The sequence below is a fragment of the Saccopteryx bilineata genome, chromosome 1 (assembly GCF_036850765.1).
Source record: "Saccopteryx bilineata isolate mSacBil1 chromosome 1, mSacBil1_pri_phased_curated, whole genome shotgun sequence".
NCBI classification, from domain to species: domain Eukaryota; kingdom Metazoa; phylum Chordata; class Mammalia; order Chiroptera; family Emballonuridae; genus Saccopteryx; species Saccopteryx bilineata.
This window is the reverse complement of record NC_089490.1, coordinates 142,074,321-142,087,408: the sequence shown is the minus strand read 5'-3', so window position 1 is coordinate 142,087,408 and position 13,088 is coordinate 142,074,321.

The window sequence follows — 13,088 nt, the reverse complement described above, 5'->3', positions numbered from 1 at the left end:
GGCAAAATACTTTGCTTTCATTTACTCTCCTTAGAATGAGGTGCTTTGTGTACATAGTCCAAGTTGGAATCCTGCCCACCTGGAGATTCTCTTTTATCTCACTTCAGATAAGTAAAATAAACAAGCTCCCCGAAGTATAATCTAGTCTTGCCTCTCCTTTTAATTTCTAACTAGATGTACAGAACCTTATTTTAAAATCAAGTATTATACCAACATAAGCATTGTTTTGCACGGGTCAGATTATTTAAGAAAACTGGGAGCTAAGAAAAAACATTTAAAAAAGATGACTATGAGCTCCTCAAGAGCACTGAATCAACTCTATGTCTCCAGTACCTAGAAAAGTGCTATTAAAATCTTGTGAGGCCCGGCCTGTGGTGGAGCAGTGGATAAAATGTCAACCCAGAATGCTGAGGTCGCTGGTTCAAAGCCCTGGGCTCGTCCAGTCAAGGTACATAACAATCAATGAACTAAAGTGAAGCAGCTATGAGTTGGTACTTCTCTCTCCCCCACCCCTCTCTCCTCTTACATTGTAAAATGAAATATTAAAATTTGTGAAATAAGTGAATGAACATCTCATCAGATACACAGCAGCTGCAGCTGTACACACACAACCAGACATAGTTATGCAGTTCATTTCCACAGACCTCCCACAGTGGAGGCTCAATATTTAATGAATGAAAAAATATTAAGTATTAAGGTGATCAATCGTCCTCCTTAAGGGAGGATAGTCCTTTTGTAAGTTCCGCCCTAGAAAAATGTCCTCCTACATGTCCTCCTTTTTGATATTGGAAGACTAATCTGTAAATGTCTGTATTCGATCCACGCAGAGTTGATCCATTGCGTGTGATGTCACGTATTTGTATCTCAACGAGTACTTTTTTCTTACATTTTTAAAAATTAATAGGCATGTAAGCATAATTATAATATAAAATATTACAAATGTTTTATTATGCATTTATCATATAATGTATTATTGTTGCAATGACTAAAATGTTTCTTTTATTTATGATATTGTTTTCAATTTATTTTTGTCCTGTTCATTGTAAAAATGTTGGTCACCTTATAAATATGAGGATGCACATAGACATACAGACATACAGTTTTATTCCATATTTAAGATACAGCAGGTCCTAAAATGTTAAAGTGAACATGTTTTTGTTACAATGATGAGATGCCATAGGACTGTAACTCTTGTTTATATCAATTACCCTATGGTAAGATTGATTTTATTATAACACCATTTCCTTTAAAGTTGCAGATCCTATCAGCATTAAGTGAGGACTTAACTGATGTACAAAGTATGCTTGTCATGGTAAAGATCGCCACTGAATGGAGTCTTGAAAATGTTAGCAGCTTCTCTTAGATCCACAACGGCTACTGTTCACCTATCCAACTTTTCTTTTTTCTTTGACAGTTTCACCTAATGTCTTTGTGTTTCAGTTTGTTTCCTGATCTTTCTTTTTTTTTTTTTGGTATTGTATTTTTCTGAAGTTGGAAACTGGGAGGCAATCAGACCCCCGCATGCGCCGGACCGGGATCCACCCGTCATGCCCACCAGGGGGCGATGCTCTGCCCATCCGGGCATTGCTCTGTTGCAACCAGAGCCATTCTAGCGCCTGAGGCAGAGGCCATAGAGCCATCCTCAGCGCCTGGGCCAACTTTGCTCCAATGGAGCCTTGGCTGCAGGAGGGGAAGAGAGAGACAGAGAGGAAGGAGAGGGGGTGGGGTGGAGAAGCAGATGGGCACTTCTCCTGTGTGCCCTGGCCAGGAATCAAACCCGGGACTCCTGCACACCAGGCCGACACTCTACCACTGAGCCAACCGGCCAGGGCCCTCCTGATCTTTCTTAATTATTTTATTTCAAACTTAAATTTAATGAGGTTGACATTGGTCCACAAGGAACACATAGGTTTCAGGTGTCCATCTCCACAACATGTGAACTATTCATTATCTGTGTGCCCATCAACCATAGTCAAAACACTTTCTGTCACTATGTATTTGGGCTCCTTTACTCCTCACCTGTTCTTGTAACCACTTCACTTCTGTGTCCATGAATCTTAACTTTTATATCTCACTTTTGTATGAAATCATAGTTTTTTTGATTTACTTATTACATTCATGTAGCATGATATTCTCAAGGTTCATCCATGTTGTCACAAATGGCAATATTTCATAATTTCTTATGGCTGAATAATATTCCATTGTATATATATACCACACCTTCTTTATCCAACCTTCTATCAAGGGACACTGTGCTTATTTCTATGTCTTGACCACTGTGAATAATGCTGCAATGAACATGGGAGTACATCTGTCTTTGCATATAAGTGTTTTCGAGTTTTCTTGGTAGATAACCAGTAGAGCAGTGGTAGTCAACCTGGTCCCTACCGCCCACTAGTGGGCGTTCCAGCTTTCATGGTGGGCGGTAGCGGAGCAACCAAAGTATAAATAAGAAGATAGATTTAACTATAGTTGTTTTATAAAGATTTATTCTGCCAAACTTAGCGAAAATCCAACATAAAGTACTTGGTAAGTAATTACTATTATATGTTTTAACTTGCTGTTACTCTGCTTTATAAATTGTATAAAGTTACTTCCCTACTTTATAATCACCTTTACTGTGGAACCAGTGAGCGGTTAGAAAATTTTACTACTAACAGAGATACAAAAGTGGGAGGTAGGTATAAAAAGGTTGACTACCCCTGTAGTAGAGGGATTGCTGGGTCATATTCCTAAACTTTTGAGTCCCACCATACTGTCTTCCATAGTGCTATACCAGTTTACATTCCAACCGGCAGTAAATGAGAGTTTCTTTTTCTCCACAACCTCTCCAACATTTGTTATTACCTGTCTTGTTGATAACAGCCAATCTAACAGGTGTGTGGTGGTATCTCATAGTAGTTCTGATTTGCATTTCTCTAGTAGTGCTCTACTAGTGCAGGTGAGCATCTTTTCATATATATGTTTGTATGTTTTTATGAGAAAAGTGTCTGTTCAAGTCCTCCCCATTTAAAAAAAATTTTTTTTTAGAGAGGAAAGGGAGAGACAGAAAGAGAGAAAGGAGAAACAGAGAGAGAAGGGAGGGAGGAGCTGGAAGCATCAACTCCCATATGTGCCTTGACCAGGCAAGCCCAGGGTCCTCTCCCATTTTTTAATTGAATTGTTTTTCGTTGAACTTTATGAATTCTTCATACATTTTGGATATTTACCCCTCTTGGGAGCTGTTGAGAATATCATTTCCCATTTGGTTGGCTTTTTGTTTTGTTGGTTTCTTTTGTTGTGCTGAAGCTTTTTAGTTTAATATAGTCCCATTCACTTATTTCTTCTTTTACTTCCCTTGCCTTTCGGGTCCAATTCATAAAATGTTCTCTATGGACAAGGTCCATAAGTTTGGTACATGTTTTCTTCTATGTAATTTATTGTTTCAGATCTTTTTGTGTGTGTGTGTGGCAGAGACAGAGAAAGTCAGAGAGAGGGACAGATAGGAACAGACAGACAGGAAGGGAGAGAGATAAGAAACATCAATTCTTTGTTGTGGCTCCTTAGTTGTTCATTGATTGATTTCTCATATGTGCCTTGGCCGGGGGGGAGGGGCTACAGCAGACCGAGTGACCCCTTGCTGGAGCCAGCGACCTTGGGTCCAAGCTGGTGAGCTTTGCTCAAACCAGATGAGCCCGTGCTCAAGCTGGCGACCTCGGGTTCTCAAAAGTGCGTCCTCCACATCCCAGTCTGACGCTCTATCCACTGCGCCTCTGCCTGGTCAGGCTGTTTCAGATCTTATATTTAGGTATTTAATTCATTTGGAATCAATTTTTTTTGTATTTTTTTTTCTGAAGTTGGAAACGGGAAGGCAGTCAGACAGACTCCCGCATGCGCCCGACTGGGATCCACCCAGCATGCCCACCAGGGGGCGATGCTCTGCCCATCTGGGGCATTGCTCTGTTGCAACCAGGGCCATTCTAGCGCCTGAGGCAGAGGCCATAGAGCCATCCTCAGCGCCCAGACCAACTTTGCTCCAATGGAGCCTTGGCTGCGGGAGGGAAAGAGAGAGACAGAGAGGAAGGAGAGAGGGAGTGGTGGAGAAGCAGATGGGTGCTTCTCCTGTGTGCCCTGGCTGGGAATCAAACCTGGGACTCCTGCATGGCAGGCTGATGCTCTACCACTGAGCCAAATGACCAGGGCCTGGAATCAATTTTTGTGCATGGGTACAAACAGCAGTCATTCCCTTCCAATTTTCCCAGCACCTTGTATTGAAGAGGCTTTCTTTTCTCCATTGTATGTTTTTGGCTCCAACTTTCTGCTTTGAAGAGATACTGGAAATGTTATGCAAAGGTGGGGCTCAAGATAAATCCTCTTGCTGTAATATTCCCAGTGATATGTCCCTTAAATTACTATATTTAGATACAGAGAACACTAGCTTCACCATCCTGAGATGACAAGATTTTCTGTGCTTGTAAAGTTCTTGGAAAGGCTGCCTCATGTTTTAGTTTAGGTGGCCCCCAAAGATTGGGGAGAGAAAATGGCTCTGAGTCCATGATTTGCTCTTGTTATGGAAGTGTCAGGGAAGGTAGTTTCAGGAGCCTGGGTACAGAGCATGCCCAGGAAATCACAGCAGTGAGGAAGTGGACTCCTCCTTCCTTGCCAGACCAGCAAGGGCATTACAGGAGCCACAAGCAGGTCACAACTGCACAGTAGTAGTTAGTCTTCAACAGCAACACCACGTGGTGGGGCAAGGAGCAACAGCCTGAACGCACTGGGCCGTCTTTCCTGAAGCAGAAGCTGCTGTGCCCTTTTAGACAAACCTCTGGGAGACAGGCAATTTAAAGGAGAAGAAATCACTGGATTTACTCCAATAATGTATCATATGTAAGCCCTCTAGTGATTAATAGGAAAAACAAATGTGAGCAAATCCGCCACCCATTTTGACCCATTTGTTAGTTCTGACTTTAATAATCTGGTGGAAATTTGTTAAAAACACTTTCTCATATATTAACTCATTCAAATATATCTCAGAAGTACCTAGAGATGAGTTTCAGAGTTATACTTGGCTTTGCAAGTCCTTTTCCTCTCAAAGTGAAACCAATTTCAACTGGTTTTGAAAAGTCCTGATGTGTCACTGCTTTTAGGAAGGGCTTCAAAAGTAGACAGGAGAACTCCATTTTTATCATACTTCCAAGTACGGGGATACAAAGATGAATAAAGCCCGCTCCTGAAGAACTAGTTTTGAAGCCAAGCACTGGAATTGGGTTGGGGGCTAATTAATACAGTACTCTAATTGTACTGTTCAAGAAAAGGGCAGCAGGAGCCCCAAGGTGGGAGAAAGCCATTCTGGACAGAAGGACCAGGAACGACATTTGACAAGGAGGCATTTCAAATGAGAGCATTTCCTATGTTCATAGCCTCTGTCTGACCCAGCGTTTCACAACTTTCAGAAATGAATCCAAAGGAAGCAATCAGATGACAGACATATGTGTATGTACAAGGGAGTTCACAGCAGCATCATTTATAGGAGAGTGGAAGCAATCTAAGTTTTGGGAGTATGTAAATAAACTGAGGGTCAATTCGTGAAAATAGGAAAGAAGACTGGGAGAGAACACAGGATTCTATAACTCCAACTTGGGTAGTGGTCTTGTCTTACGGGTATATGCACATGTAGAAATTCACCAAGCTGTATATTACTATAAACTTTGAAAATAAATAAATAGGATAGCAGCTAGATAATCTAGCCATTAGAAACCAGTACTGAAAATATAGAAAATGCTGCTCGGGCTGGATAGCAAAGTTGGTTGGAGTGTTGTCCTGATATGCAACAGGACAATGGTTGTGGGTTCAACCCTGGTTCAGGGACATCAGAAACAGGTTGATGTTTCTGTGTTTCTCTCAAATAAATAAATAAATGTGTGTGTGTGTGTGTGTGTGTGTGTGTGTGTATATATATATATTACAATGTAATATTAAGTGATAAAATACAACATATAAACATTATCTTAATTTTGGTTTTATTTAATATATGTATGTATGTAAATGTTGCATAGAGAAAATACAAGAAGAAACTAAAATATTTATAGTAATTGTCTCTGACAGAACAGGTGATTTTTCTTCTGACACTTTGCCTGCAGTTCCACATTTTCTAGAACAAACATGTGGTGCCTCCTGGCCATCTTGTCCAGTGCCAGGATTATTCTGACCTCTAGTAGCCTTTAGTTCTCACCTTCTGTCTCAGGAAATGCTAATCTTAAAAGTGCCCATAATCTTCCAAATCTTAAAGGTGGATTTGCTATCAGGCTGACTGATGAATGTTGATCTAAGTCCCAACAGTTTGTGTTTTCCCTACTACCCCAGTTTTGTATTATTCTTAGTAATAAAATAACTACAGAGTAACATGTATTGAATACCTACTATGTGTCAGGTTCCCCACTGAGGGCTTCACATGAGGATGCTGATGAATCCCCTGGACAATCAGACTCTTGACTCTGGGCGGGGCCTGCAATTCACTTTAGCCCAGAAAAGGCAGGGGAAGCCACGTTCTACCAGGTCCAGACTAAGCTTTAAGAAGGCCTGGCAGTTACCACGCCTCCCAGAATTCCACTCCTGAGAATACCCACAAGAAAACTGAGAAACAGGCTTATCCAGGTAACTGTCCACAGCAGCACTACTCAAAATAGATGCAAGGTACCAACATCAAATGCCTATCAACTAATGAGTGGATAAAGGAAGCATATGGCTATACAATAAAATATTACTTAGCCATAAAAAGAAATGAAGCACTGGCACACATTACCATATGGATGAAAACATGATGCTGAGTAAGAGATGCCAGACACAAACAGCCACGTGTGTGATGCCATTTATATAAAATACCAAGAACAAGCAAACCTGACCTGGCGGTGGCGCAGTAGATAGAACGTTGGACTGGGATGCGGAGGACCCAGGTTTGAGACCCCAAGGTCGCCAGCTTGAGCGCGGGCTCATCTGGTTTTAGCAAAAGCTCACCAGCTTGGACCCAAGGTCGCTGGCTCGAGCAAGGGGTTACTCAGTCTGCTGAAGGCCCGCGGACAAGGCACATATGAGAAAGCAATCAACTAACAACTAAGGTCTCACAACGAAAAACTGATGATTGATGCTTCTCATCTCTCTCCGTTCCTGTCTGTCCTCGTCTATCCCTCTGACTCTCTCTCTGTTTCTGTAAAAAAAAAAAAAAAAAAAAGAACAGGCAAATCTATAGAGGTGGTTGCCAGGGGTGGGTGGGAGAGGAGAATTCAAATTGGCCGCTCATGGGTACAGGGTTTCCTTTGGGGTCATAAAAATGTTCTGGAGGCCCTGGCTGGTTGGCTCAGCGGTAGAGCGTCGGCCTGGCGTGCGGGAGACCCAGGTTCGATTCCCGGCCAGGGCACATAGGAGAAGCGCCCATTTGCTTCTCCACCCCCCCTCCTTCCTCTCTGTCTCTCTCTTCCCCTCCTGCAGCCAAGGCTCCATTGGAGCAAAGATGGCCCGGGCGCTGGGGATGGCTTCTTGGCCTCTGCCCCAGGCGCTAGAGTGGCTCTGGTTGTGGCAAAGTGACGCCCCGGAGGGGCAGAGCATCGCCCCCTGGTGGGCAGAGCATCGCCCCTGGTGGGCGTGCCAGGTGGATCCCGGTCGGGCGCATGCGGGAGTCTGTCTGACTGTCTCTCCCCGTTTCCAGCTTCAGAAAAATACAAAAAAAAAAAAAAAAAAGTTCTGGAGTTAGATTGTGGTGATGGTTGCATAACTGTAAATATACTAAAAACCACTGAATCATATAATTTAAATAGGTAAACTGTATGTGAATTATTTCTCAATAAAGCTGTTAAAAAAAAAAAGAGGTGGTAACATTCATAGAAGAACACTGTCAACACTGAGATGGAAGGTAAACCTGCTTTCTGGACACAGAATCACCCAGTCACACAAAGGTTCCTAGGTGATACCACTGAGACGGGGTCTGGTCCCACCAGGCACATGACCGTAGCCGCTCTCTGCTAAGCTCCAACTGCTCTTCCTCTGCCTCTGTAACTTGTTTCCCAAGCCTACACAGCCCAGCCAACTCACTTCCATTAACTGTAACGTTCTAAATGAACTCTTATAATTTGGGGGGGAAATGGAGGTGATAGCCTGGCAGCATGTGTCTGTGCTCTGTTCAGTCCTGGAAGCACTGAGCTTCCTTATCAGAATTTGGTGACCATGCTGGAAGGCCACATGGCAAGAGGGAGAGGTCTGGGTCCTCCATGGAAGAAAACGAGAAATCAGAAAACAGAATGCTGAGCCTCACTTGCCTAACCCAACAGTTGGGCCATCCTGGCTGAGGTGCCAGGCATGTGCCTTCTCTAATTTCTACCCACAAAACTATAACTAAATAATAGATGCTGCCTGACCTGTGGTGGCACAGTGGATAAAACGTCGACCTGGAAATGCTGAGGTCGCTGGTTCGAAACCCTGGGCTTGCCTGGTCAAGGGACATATGGGAGTTGATGCTTCCAGTTCATCCCCCCTTCTCTCTCTCTCTGTCTCTCTTCTCTTCCTATCTCTCTCTCTCTCCTCTCTAAAAATGAATAAATAAATAAATAAAATTAAAAAAAAATAATAGATGTTTTAAGCCACTTAGTATTCGGGTCATTTGTTACACAACACTAGCTAAGACATAGTTGCTATTCAATCCATAAATGACACACAAGGAGGAGCCTGAGGTTGAAGAAAAGACTCATCCACAGCCACTTAGCCTACAAAGGTGCAGCTGGGACTCCAGGTGGCATCTGATTCTGAACTGTTCTGCCTTCAGGGTTGCTTAACTTCTGTGCCGCTCCTGCCTCATGTTTGTCTTTGGGCATGTGTCTCCTGTGTTCCTGTGCTCTCTTGAACCCATGCCCAGCCCCAATCCTCTTGCCTGCCGACTGTTCTCTCCTCCAATCTGCTGCAAACATGTATCCAGGCAACTCATTTTTATTTTTGACTTTAATTATTTCTATTACACTGACCATCATATATAAAAACACAGAACACATACACACAAAGCAAAGGAAATAAGGAATCAATCTCCCTTTTGATTCCACTTTTCCACTGCTGTCCTTGCTTTTTCTAGGAGCTACAGGAACACTTGTACCTGCCTCCTTTTAACTTAATGTTAATTCTTCATAGGACAAACCAAGTAATATATTTTGGAAATTATAAAATTGATTTGTCTGGTTTTGGTTTGTGGTCACAAAATTATTTTTCTTTCTTTTTATAAAGACCTCAAAAAACTTGCTAAAATATTGCACAAAATATTTGAACTGCTCAAATAATTTAATCAAATAATTATAGTGTTTGGGTAACTGGATTATCTGATGGGCTGTTGGGTGGTTAGATTATTTCGCTGTGATGGTCTGCTCGTTAGAGGCTACTATCTTGCTTAGTGCAATTTTATATTCTCTCAATTCTCACGAAGCAAACAAACAAAATCAGTAAATTTTTTAGTACTCTAGTAAATGATTTTGATAAACATTTTAAATGTTTACAGAAATAAAATAAGATCACTGTTTTTATTCCCTCAGTAAAGGAATAAACTATACATTTGTGTGGCTTTTATCCAGGATTGGTTTTTTCTGCTGCAGGCAGCTCTTTCTGATACATGGTTTGAATCTTGTGCCTGCTCTAAAACTCAGTAGTCTCTCACTTTATCTCTTAAACCCTTGGACTTTCAAGGTCTTTTCACACACACACATCACATATATTTCATACTTTGATACATGCCATACATGTGTGTGGCCCATGTTCCTGGCCAGCCTTATTTCTCACCATTCCCTAAGTACCGTATTTCCCCATGTATAAGACGTTCCCACATATAAGACACACCATAATTTTGGGGCCTGAAATTGGAAAAAAAATGTATTATATATAAAGTTACTGAACTCAAGTTTTATTCATCATAAAATTCACACAACTCCTCATCAATGTCAAATCTCCCATCCATTAGCTTGTCCTCATCTATGTCTGATGATGAATCACTGTCTTCAACAATAAGTGCAAAAAGGCCTGACCAGGCGGTTGTGCAGTGGATAGAGCCTCGGACTGGGACACAGAGGACCCAGGTTCGAGACCTCGAGGTTGCCAGCTTGAGTGCAAGCTCATCTGGTTTGAGCAAGGCTCACCAGCTTGAGCCCAAGGTCGATGGCTCAAGCAAGGGGTCACTCCGTCTGCTGTAGCCCCCCGGTCAAGACACATATAAGAAATCAATCAATGAACAACTAAGGAGCTGCAACGAAGAATTGATGTTTCTTATCTCTCTCTCCCTTCCTGTCTGTCTGTCCCTCTCTCTGACTCTCTGTCTCTGCCACAAAAAAAAAAAAAGCAAAAAGCAGGAAATGCAAGTAAAAAACAACAACAATCAATGTATAAGACGCACCCAGTTTTTAGACCTCAAATTTTTCAAAAATAGATGGTTTTATACATGGGAAAATACCGTAAGTTTACTCCACTCTTATCACACTGGTCACCTAACTATCCCACTAAGTGACATGGTCTTTCCTCCTCAGAGTGACCTTGCCAAATTCATGTGGCTGGATTTCTGACAGGTGATAACTCTGGCCCAGAGCTCAGGGTTCCCAGATTTGCAGGAAAACACATGAACCAAATCAGGGACAAGCCATTTCCCTGAGGAACAGACAAAGGCTAAGGGGCAGATGTCAAAAAATCAACAGGGTGACTGTAAAGAGGGCGGAAGACAGAAGCAGACAGGAGCCACATTAAAAGACCCCAAACCAATAATGGAACTTCTCAGAACACAGGCATGGAACTGAACCCCAAAACAGAAAGCAATATGATAAGGAACATGGTCCAGAAAGTATTTCCTACAAATACACAGTAGGCTACAGAGAAGAGGGAAAGTCAAATCCTGGGTAATACCTGGTCTCAAGCCATCTCTGTCACAGAGAAACTGATGCCCAAAGAGGAGGGGTGATTCTCTAATGAGAGAAAAGACAAAGACAGCACAGGCCCATGATCCCACCTCACCATTCAGCTCAGAACCCCAAAACTCTGAAATTTACATCTTCCCTTAAGTTTGCAGCAAATCTATTGGGTGACAAAGCTTGTCTCTTAGGCCATTTACAGTTTTTGTTTGCCCAACTTTTTTGAATGTTGGATGTTCTGCAATACATATATACTCTGATGAGTATCCCAGATATTCCTTGGGCTGTCCTATCACATACCCAGGACTTATGGCTGGAAAGTGGGAGGAGTTCTGAATTTGGAACTGGCTCTCATGCTCAGGCTTTGGGATAGACCGGTGGTAGTCAACCTGGTCCCTATCACCCACTAGTGGGCGTTCCAGCTTTCATGGTGGGCGGCAGCAGAGCAATCAAAGTATAAAGATAGATTTAACTATAGATAGTTGTTTTATAAAGATTTATTCTGCCAAACTTAGCAAAAATCCGACATAAAATACTTGGTAAGTAATTATTATTATATGCTTTAACTTGCTGTAACTCTGCTTTATAAATTTTATCAAGTTACTTCCCTACTTTATAAATCACCATTACTGTGGAACCAGTGGGTGGTTAGAAAATTTTACTACTAATAGAGATACAAAAGTGGGCGGTAGGTAGCCCTGGCTGGTTGGCTCAGTGGTAGAGCATCGGCCTGGCATGCGGAAGTCCTGGGTTCGATTCCCAGCCAGGGCACACAGGAGAAGCACCCATCTGCTTCTCCACCCCTCCCCCTCTCCTTCCCCCTCTCCTTCCTCTCTGTCTCTCTCTTCCCCTCCCACAGCCAAGGCTCCACTGGAGCAGCGTTTGCCCGGGCACTGAGGATGGCTCCATGGCCTCTGCCTCAGGTGCTAGAATGGCTCTGGTTGCAACAGAGCAACGCCCCAGATGGGCAGAGCATCGCCCCCTGGTGGGCATGCCGGGTGGATCCCGGTTGGGCGCATGCGGGAGTCTGTCTGACTGCCTCCCCATTTCCAACTTCAGAAAAATACAAAAAAAAAAAAAAAAAAAAGTGGGCAGTAGGTATAAAAAGGTTGACTACCCCTGGGATAGACCAAAGCAGCAAGGACCTACTGTGTGCCGGGCTCACAACACCTGGCCTCGACCTGAAAGGAAGGGGCCGTAAACCAAGAATGCAGATAGTCTTCAATAGCTAGAAAAGGCAAGAAAACTAATTCTCCCCTAGTGTCCAGAAGAAACCAACCCTTCTAACACCTTGACTGTAGCTCAGTGATACGCATTTTAGATTTCTGCCCTCCAAATCTGTAAGATAATCAATTCATGCTGTTTTAAGTTATGAAGTTAACCATTTATTACAGAACCTTGACTAAAAATGGCTTACATCCCTCCTTTACATGCAGCACTACCCAGTTAGAGCTTTCTGCAATAAAATGCACTTGAAATATAGCTACTGTGACTGAGGGATTGAGGTTTGAGTTTGAGTTAATTGAGATGGAAACAGAAATAGTCACACATGGCTAGCGCTTATTTAATGAACAGCCCAGGCCATCACTACTCAAAGTATGGTTCAGGAACCAACAGCGTAGGCAATTCCTGGGAGCTGGTTAGACATGCAGAGTCATAGCCTGTGCCTCCAGCCTGCCAAATCAAATCCATACTTCACCAAGACCCCCAGGGAATTCATGGTGTCATCAAAGTCTGAGACACCGGGGTGGAAGCCACCATCCACTTCCACACAAATACTTTCCTATGGAACATCAGGAGACAAATCCCTTTGTAGCAGTTCTCAGGGTCAGCTTTCCTAGACCACATTGAGTTTTTTTGTTAAAAGTTTAATTCCTCAAAGCATACTCTTAGCCAAGGAGATGTACCAACAGCTGCTGAATAGATCGGACCCTTGACCATCTGTTACAGGCTGAATGTGTCCTCTCAAAATTCTTAAGTTGTAGTTCTAATCCTCAATGTGACTATATTTGGAGGAAGAGCCTTTAAAGAGGTAACCAAAATTAAATGAGGTCATAAGGGTGGGCCCCTGATCCAGTATCACTGGTATCCTCGTAAGAGAAGCATCAAGAACGGCCACGTAAGGACACAGTGGAAAGGTGGCTGTCTACATGCCCAGGAGAGAAGCCTCACCTTAACCTTGTGGGCAAC